The sequence below is a fragment of the Prunus avium genome, chromosome 6 (genome assembly GCF_965620075.1).
Source record: "Prunus avium chromosome 6, drPruAviu1.hap1.1, whole genome shotgun sequence".
Lineage (NCBI taxonomy): Eukaryota > Viridiplantae > Streptophyta > Magnoliopsida > Rosales > Rosaceae > Prunus > Prunus avium.
This window is the reverse complement of record NC_142289.1, coordinates 10,838,885-10,848,246: the sequence shown is the minus strand read 5'-3', so window position 1 is coordinate 10,848,246 and position 9,362 is coordinate 10,838,885.

Below are 9,362 nucleotides of genomic sequence, written 5' to 3'. Positions count from 1 at the left end.
CAAGCAAATAAGTTCCCAAGTTCAATTTAGATTAATGGATTGATTCTAGCTAAAGTATGATTAAGCCATGGTGTTTGGTCATAACCTTGTGTTCCTAATTCCCTAATTTGATCATTTGTTGTCTAACCTAAAACTAAGCATTAGGAACCCATTAAGCATAGAAGAACAATTTAAACAACCAAGCATGTATCTAATCCCTGTTGTCGAATGTCCATACATACTCTTCCTATTCATAGTTCAATTCGAATTAAAGCATGGTGTCTACTCTTAATTCAAACCAAGATAGCTAACATGCAAGCCTAAATGGTGATCAATCATTCAAACTAGCATATTAACTTATAAGCATAATGAATAAGAACAAAAACCATAATTGAAACTTGGAAACTAATTAAACTTGAATACTTAAGAAAGAATGTACATTACAAATAAAAGTAAAGTGGAACTAAGAAAACTTGAAGGAAAATGTAGTAAAATCATTTTGTTACAACAATTGACAACTTGAAAGGAAACTAAGAGAATTTGAGGGAGAGAAGGGAAGGGAGCTCTAGAGAAGTGTTTGAGAGCTCCCCCCCTTGGGGTGTGATTTATGAAGCTTGAAGACTTCTCTATTTATAGGGCTAAGAGGGAGGAACATCATGATGAAATTCAACACCACCATTCCTTCTTTAATACAACCCATAACTCCCACCCCATCTTGTCTATGTTAGTGTGGTTGGAATCAATCTCATCCCATACTTCTTTTGCTGCACCTCAAGCTTCTTCACATGGGTTCAAAGGTGATCAGTTGTGGCTGCCTTTGCTGCCAACCCATGTGGTTGCCTTTTGGTTGCCAACCCATGTGGTTGCCTTTTGGTTGCTGAAAAACGAGTTTTCTGAACCAGGCTTGGTGTAGGAAGGCTAGAGGTTTCAAAACGTATCCAATGGGGCTCAAATTTGGATATGTTATACTAGACACCCATTGGAACAACTTCTATGAAGAAAGTATTCCCATCGGAGTAGTAGAAGTGCGCGTTTTGGGCCTTGCAAGTTGGCTGCCGAACAGAGACTGGAATTGACTTCATTTCATTTCTTTGCTTTACATGCATGCACATGCTTTCTCTATAATAACTCCAGCATGTACCAACTTGCTCCTTTAGAATTTCATAGCTGGAATGCCTCCCCACTTCACTCATTATGTTGGATCCAAAGTCAGTTGCAGCATGGGTGAGGCACATGGCTTAAAGGAGGAGACAAGGCTCAAAGCTGGCAGCTGCAAATCCTCCTGAGCATCGTTCAGTGTTGGACGGGCTAAGGAATCCACATATGTTCAAATGGGCTGAATTTTGGATATGTTGTAGTAGACACCCATTGGAACAAATTTCATGAAGATCTTCACCTCATTCGAGCCCCATAGAATGCTGATCCAAGGCCAAGAAGTTGACCTACGAAATTGGGCTGGAAAGGGGTTGTAGCCAAAATGTGTTTGTCTTTAAGCTCATATTCCTCATATGCCAATCAGCCCTTAACATGCATGGATTGCATCAAATGTTATCTCTTGCTATCTTAACCTACAAAACACACAAACATAGGTAAGTGACTCAAAATAAAGAGAAACTAAGCAAAATCACTAAGTAAAGAAGGCATGCAAGTGTATGAAATTATGGACTTATCAAAACAGAAAATGAATTAAAAGCACAAGTTTAACTCAATAACATAACCAAATCATAAGCTAGAAGGGTACAAAATGATATACAATTATGAACCGATCATTTTTTCCACTTGCATAAAACTAAAAGCACATTTTTGAAAGCAAACAAAACAGAAACATATATTCTTATATAAAAATCAAATTTAGTACCAAATTTATAAAACCACAAGTGTTAAAAACTTATCAATATAACAATCTAGTTCTTAAAAACTAACAGTAGCTCATATTTTAAAGCCCCCAAATCAATGAAACTCAATCCAACCAACCAACAGAATATTTTAAAGCCCCCAAATCAATGAAACTTAATACAAAAAACTGAATATAACAGCTCCAATCAAATCTGAAATCTAACAGCAATACACTTACAAAATCACAAATCCAACACCACAATGCAATTTCAACACCTCCAATCAAATCTGAAAAAAAAAAAAAAATCCAATACAAAAAGGAAATTGAAACAGAGGCTTCCTAACCAACCATCAGACTAAGCAATTTCAACACTTACAAAATAAAAATTGAAATCGAAATAGTAAAACAAATATACAGAAAATCCAAATATACAAATATACAAAATATTCCAAACTGTCAATCCAGAAAATCTAGAATTACAGACAATTCCAAACTTAATCCACAAAATTCAGAAATACAAATTTATAGTTGAAAATATTAATCGGGGCTAGAGTTGGGAATTTTATCGAGTGGGTTTCGAGGGAGGCCGGAGAGCACGTAGGTCCGGCGGTGGCGAGAGAGAGAGAGAGAGAGAGAGAGAGAGAGAGAGAGAGAGAGAGAGAGAGAGAGAGAGAGAGAGAGGGGCTGTCATCTGAGAGGGAGGAGAGAAGGATGAGAGGGGACGAAGGAGAGAGAGGGCCTGAGAGGTTTAGGGTTCGAAGGATGAGAGGGGTCTGGGATTGAAGGTTCTGGTTTGGGTTCGAAGGATGAGAGGTGTTGAAGATAGACTGGTTGGGGGTTGAAGACAGAACAGAACTGCGCGTTTTTATTCAGAAAATGTTTGAGAACTTGTGTGACGGAAAACTGAAACGGCGTCGCGCAAGGTCAAAATATCGCACATTGCACTACAGAATAATTGAACGGCGTCGCGCAAAGACATTTTAAGCAGGATGTGGATTGCCAAAATTTCGCAAACTTGCGCGATGTAAAAGATTTCAGACGTCGCGTAAGGTTGAAAAATAGCAGATTACGCGACAGAACAAAGAAACGGCGTCGCGCAAAGACTTTATTTTTTATTGCTTTCTTAAGGACTACATTAAACTTATCAGCAAATATAGCTCAATTTATTTAACAATGTTTCATTTCTCCACATATATAAGGTTTGGATATAACAAGTACATATATTCAAACGAGCATACTTGCCAAAATCTTTACACTAACATTATTAAATTACAAAAAAATTCAGTAACTATGTTTTTGACATGGCAAGTCGCAAATAAATTACATTATTCATCATCTGAACTATAATAACCTTCGTTATCGTCGCTATCATCACTTTCGGTCTCTCAATCCTCCTCCTCCTCCTCCATAAGTACATCATCGTCGAAAGCATTCTCTTGAAAACCCCCAAAAAGTAATCGAAACACAGGTTCGACATACGATACTTTATTTTCTCGTGCATTAGCTCAACAATGGCCGTCAGAACGGAAAAGCTCTCGCACCCCGGGTATAACTCTTGATTGGCATTTTTTAACAGTTTTTCATATTGTTCGAACTCTGTACTGTCCATTAGTGTAGGCATGTCATCTTCCCATTCCTGATTGCTACTGGTCGATGCAAATGGAAAATCATCATTTATAATATCCATGACTTGTTCATTAGGATCCATAATAGGTTCAACATTCTCCACTCTTGTGGCTCTTGAAGACGAAGCAATGTCCAATTGTTCCCCGTGATGGTTTCAAGCGTTGTATGTCTCAATCATTCCATTCCTTACTAAATGAAATTGAACATTGTCAATTGTCTCTCATAACGTGTTGTTACACCTCCTCCAAGGGCACAGGATTCTAGTTGCATCCGGATTGTGTGTTCGTGCAAAGTCAATAAAATCCTCAATTCCATTCAAGCATTGGTATGCGCACCTATTCAGATTCTGTATCCACCTTCTGCTCATAATTCCTGGAACCACAATCACAATACAACAATCATGTTGTATTCATACAAATTCATAATGTCACATTATGCCTCCGGTAAGGGTCCTATCCCATTCGGGAATGCATAGTCATATCACGTAATTTACGGCTACATGAGATTAGATTTCGACGTGGATGAATTTCGGCAGCATCTTAGTACAATTCTTGAGGTGTACTGTAAGTATAAAATACCTACGTATCACCCGAAGAATGTACGGAGATGACACCAAAATCTCCACAACCGAAACCTAATCATGTAGCTGTAAATTACGTAACACAACTATGCATTTCTAAACTGGCCAAATAATAGGACAATTCAAGACTTAATTAGACCGCAGTCATGCTTTCGCATCCATGCGCAACATCCAACTAACCTCGAACGGGAACTAAGTTTTACAAAAAAAAAATGTACGAAGTTAATTTCAATTAACTTCGTACATCAACGTATGTGCATAATTTAACAACATAATATAAATTATTTCACAAAACAATATAAACATAATGTAATTAATTTTATATTTTTAAATTATAAAACGACGAAAATACTTTCTCAATCGTTCTCTACCAATCGCTAATCACATAGAATATCCCTATAGACAATGAAATTAATGGCGTTAGTATGAATTTACATTAATACTTTTACACTAACGACAAAAACTACATACCCAACGAATGTAGCAGAGACAGAGAAGTTCAACTCCTAAAAGAAATGAAATTGACGAGTTTGGTTGACTGTTACCGTTCGAGAGAGAGCGAGAGAGAGGGAGAGGCAAGCTGCAATTTTTTTTTTTTTCAATTTGCCTCTGCCACGGTTGAACTCGATCATGTATTAGACGATGGTTTTTGCGCGACGAAGATGTATTCGTTGAGCAAAGTCTTCTTGTTGTCGCGCAAAAAACCGACCTTTGCGCGACGAATAAGAACCTTTCGTCGCACATACTTTGGTCGCGCAAAAGTTAATTTTTCGGCAAGCAAAGATGTGCCGACATCCAATTTTGCGTGACGAAGAAAATTTATTTGTCGCACAAATGTATCATGTCATCTTGTGGTCGCACACGTTTTTGGGCGCATTTTTCTTACGTGACAACAGGCCTTTTCGTCGCAATAGTTGAGGCGCGACAACATATATCATCGCGCAAGTTTTTGGCGCCAAATACAATGAACTCGCGTTTTTCTTCCCGCGTTTTGTTTGCGTGATGAATAATTTTTGTCATCGCGCAAGAGCACTTCTTGCGACAAGAGTCGTTGTCGCGCAAGCTTTACCACCAAATAAACTTTCCCTGCGTTTTTCTTCTCCCCTTTACGCGATGACATAACACGTTGTTGTGCAACGAAATTTTGTCGTCGCGCGATTTTGCACTACTCATAATCTTTTCCGTCGCCCAAGTGTCTATTGCGCGACAAATTTATGTTCGTCGAGCAAATAATAAAATGTAGTAGTGACTTGTGCAACAGAATAGTCAATTTTGCGGAGTTATCATGTTTGTGCCTCCACATTAATTCTTAAAGCATATAGAAACCTGCAAGGGGCTTATAGCTCAACTCAAGTGGTTAAGAGTATTTACTCTCCCTTTCGAAGTTCTAGATTCGATTCTCCCTCCCTCAATGTTGCTTGGATTTAAAAAATAAAAAATAAAAGCATAAAGAGACATAAAATATATTTATATTTTTAAAATTAAATGATGAAGGGGAAAGCAGTTGTGCTCGTTTCCATTTAATTAAGAGCGAGAGGCACAATTGGAACCACTAGATTGACAGGAAAGTTGTCGTCCTGAATAGCATGAATGGAGCCAGACAATATTAGATTGTACATAGCAAAAAAAAAAAAAAAAAAAAGAGGCTTGGAAGTAAGTCGGTCACATAGAGGGAAAGTTAATCAGATATCTAATCAACGATTATAATCAAGATAAAACCAAAACGTCATTCTCAGATGAGGTGAGGTGAACATGCATATTGTTAGTTTAAAGGAGAAGGGATTTAGAGAATGGTTGGTTTTAGTATTTAGGACAATAGATTTATGTGGAATGAAATTTTTTTTGAAAGAGTAACAAGGTAATTTTATTTGAACGGAGGAGAAAAGTTACAAAGCTTTTAGAGACTTAGTGGGATACAAGACAGCTTGGTAGTTTTCAGATTTTTTTTCTTGCTTGATTATTACATAAGTGGGCTGCTAGCTTATATATAGGGATGCTAAAGTCAGCAGTTTTGCTTGGAAAAGTCGATTGCACAGTAACCAACTTTTCCAAAGTCATTTTCAACCACATATGTGTGGCTTTCTTTAGAATAATTCTTCATTGGTTTTGCCGACCTATGTAAGCTTCTCCAATAGTTTAGGCTCATCTCAAAGCATTCTAGATTTCTCCACACATTTCTCAAACATGTCTATCAATCATGTTCAAGCTTCTTGATTTTTATATATTTTTTAGCACAAATGTGTATTAATTTCAACACTCCTCCTTAATGCACATTTGTGTTACTCCGACCATGCTTCGTAGCAGTTTGAATTTTGTTCTTGGAAGTGCCTTAGTGAAGATGTCTGCAATTTGCTCTTCTATCTTGCAGTACTTGAGCTCAACTTCTTTTTATGCTGAGACTTCTCATAAGAAGTGATGTTTGATGGAAATATGCTTTCTCCTGTTGTGGAACACTAGATTTTTTGCCATTGCTATAGCAGACTTGTTGTCGCAAAGTATTTCGGTAGCTTTTGTTTGGTATTCTCCCATATCTTCAAATATTGTTCTGAGCCAAATAGCTTGGCATGCTGAACTTGCTGCTGCTACGTACTTGGTTTCTGCTGATGTTTGAGCCACAGTCTCTTGTTTCTTTAATGACCATGAAAATATTCCTTATCCAATTGTAAATGCATAGCATGATGCGCTTTTCATGTCATCCACTGATCCAGTCCAATCACTGTCTGTGTAGCCAAATAGTCTTGGATCTTTAGTGGACTTATACCATATGCCATAGTCAATTGTGCCTTGCAAGTATCTTAATATTCTCACTGCTGCTCCATAGTGCATTTGGCTTGGATTTTGCATAAATCTTGATAGTAAGCTTGTTGCGTACATGATGTCAGGTCTTCTTGTTGTTAAAGTATAGTAAGCTCCCAATGAGACTTCTGTAAACTGATTCATCAGCTTTACTTGATCCATCTTCCTTTCTTAATTTCTCATTGGTGATAAATGGAGTAGCCACAGTCTTGCACTCGTACATCTCGAACTTTTTCAAAAGATTCTCAATGTACTTTTTCTGGCATATGAAGATTCCATCTTCTTCTTGGTTTGTTTCAATGCCCAAAAAATAGTGCATTAACCCAAGGTTACTCATCTCAAATGTTTGAAGGGAATATTGTGGGAATAGTGTTGTGTAGAGATTTCTAAAAATTCTACAACCAAACTTTGAGAGTATAAATCACCAGCATGCCATATCTAATATGAAATCAAAGTAAGAGCGGAAGCATTAAATAAACTAGGGATTCATGCAAGTCTCATTTGATCCCAATCTTTATAAGTCACCAAAGACTCTCTAAATCTTATTTGAGAGAAAGATAAGATGCTCATACCCTTGGAGCAAATCTTGAAACCAAGAATGGTGTTCAAGTAGAGGGAGTGGTCCCTTTGTTGTTGGCTCTCCCTTTGATGTTGATTCTCCACCTTGTAGATCTCCAAATAGGTACAAAGATATATGCACCTCCCCAATGCTCTTCACCAAGGATTGAATGGGATGAGAGAATGAGTAGACAACAAGTGAAGAGTGGTGCTAGCACCTTCACTTGATGTGGTAGATTCAAGGGGTTAGGGAGAGAGAGCTTGATGTTTTCTCTCTTCAAATTTCACCAACTTGAAAAATCCTAGGATGATAGGATTCCATAACTACACACTTATAGGATAAAAAATGTCACAAAGAGTGAAATTGCCCCCCAAGCCCTAGTGTAGCCACACCCTCCCCCCCCCCCCCCCCCCCCCCTGTGTGTGTCATCTTTTTCTATCTTGGTCCAACACATTAATCCTATATTGTGTCACATATGTGCCTAAATCCATATGGTCAAATCCCTTTCGAATTTCCAGGTCATATGGGACCTTTAATTAAAGTTTCATAGCTTTAATTGAATAATTAAATTAATCTAATCAATTTAATTACTCTAGTGACTTGACTAATTCAATCACTCACTTGTCTAACGAATGTTGGTCTCGATCATCCTTAGTGGACCCTGTCAAGTGTTGGGTTAATCGTGTGACCTTTGACCTTTGACTTTCACATTGACTTTGACCAAGTCACAAAATCATTCATTCTCTTCATAATTTCCCAATTGATTCCTTTTCGGTGTGCGATCTTATAGGTTCTAATTAACGAGGCAGTGGGTATGAATGATTCACTCTGAATCAAGTTTGAATTGTATCCCTCCATACAATTCTCCCTATTGGCGAAGGCTAATTATAATTAGTCCTTACAAGGCTTCCACAAGCCATGAGTGACACCTAGTAGTATGTCATGGCTACCCAAGCTAAAAATAATTCATTTAGAGAACCTAGTCAGTTTGTGATTACAATGCAATTCGATCATTTTCTAATTCAATACTCTATGTCATATTCTCGGGATATGGTAAACTTGTGTCAAAATCCCTAATATGACATCTTTTGATTATGTGATTCAATTTGATGAAATTGCAAATGTTCTTGTTTCAATTTCCATCCAATACTTTGGCCAAAGATTCACGAATCGTATCTTTAGAGTATTGTCTCTTCTTACTAAGAGCAAAGATTCCTTGTTGTACATTCACTTGTCTTTGCGTACACGCTGAGAATTGGGAGGAATACCTTTAAGTCACATCATTCTTTCTTATGTAGATGAGGTCATCCACATATAGAGAGACGATCAAGATATCAGAGTTACCTTGAGTTTTGGTGTAGAGAGTAGGCTCGCTTTTGCTTGTCCTGAAGCCGGCGTTTATGAAGTACTTGTCTATGCGGCTATTCCATGCTCGTGACGCTCGCTTGAGTCCATACAAGACTTTCTGTAGCTTGAGTGCTTTATCTTCTCCTCCTTGCTCAATAAATCCTTGTGGTTGCTCCACATATACTTCTTCTTTGAGCTCTCTATTTAGAAATGCAGACTTTACGTCTAGCTGATAAAATCTCCATTTCTTTTGAGCTCCAAGTGCTACCAGTGCTCTTATAGTGTCAAGTCTTGCAACTAGTGCAAAGGTCTCATTGTAGTCTATGCCTAGCTACTGTGAGTAACCTTTAGCTACTAGCCTTGCCTTATGCTTTTGTATTGATCCATCAGGATTAAATTTGGTCTTATAGACCTATTTAACCCCAATGATCTCTTTGTCTTGTGAGCGATCAACGAGTTCCCATGTTTTGTTTTTCTCAATTGTTTTGATTTCTTCTTCCATAGCTTTTCTCCAAATTTCTTCTTTTACTGCAACTTCAAAACTTTCTGGTTCTATAGTTATGAAGTTGCAAGTTTCATATATATCTTGGAGTGATCTAGTTCTTAGTTTTGGAGAGCCTTCATGTTGTATAGATGGA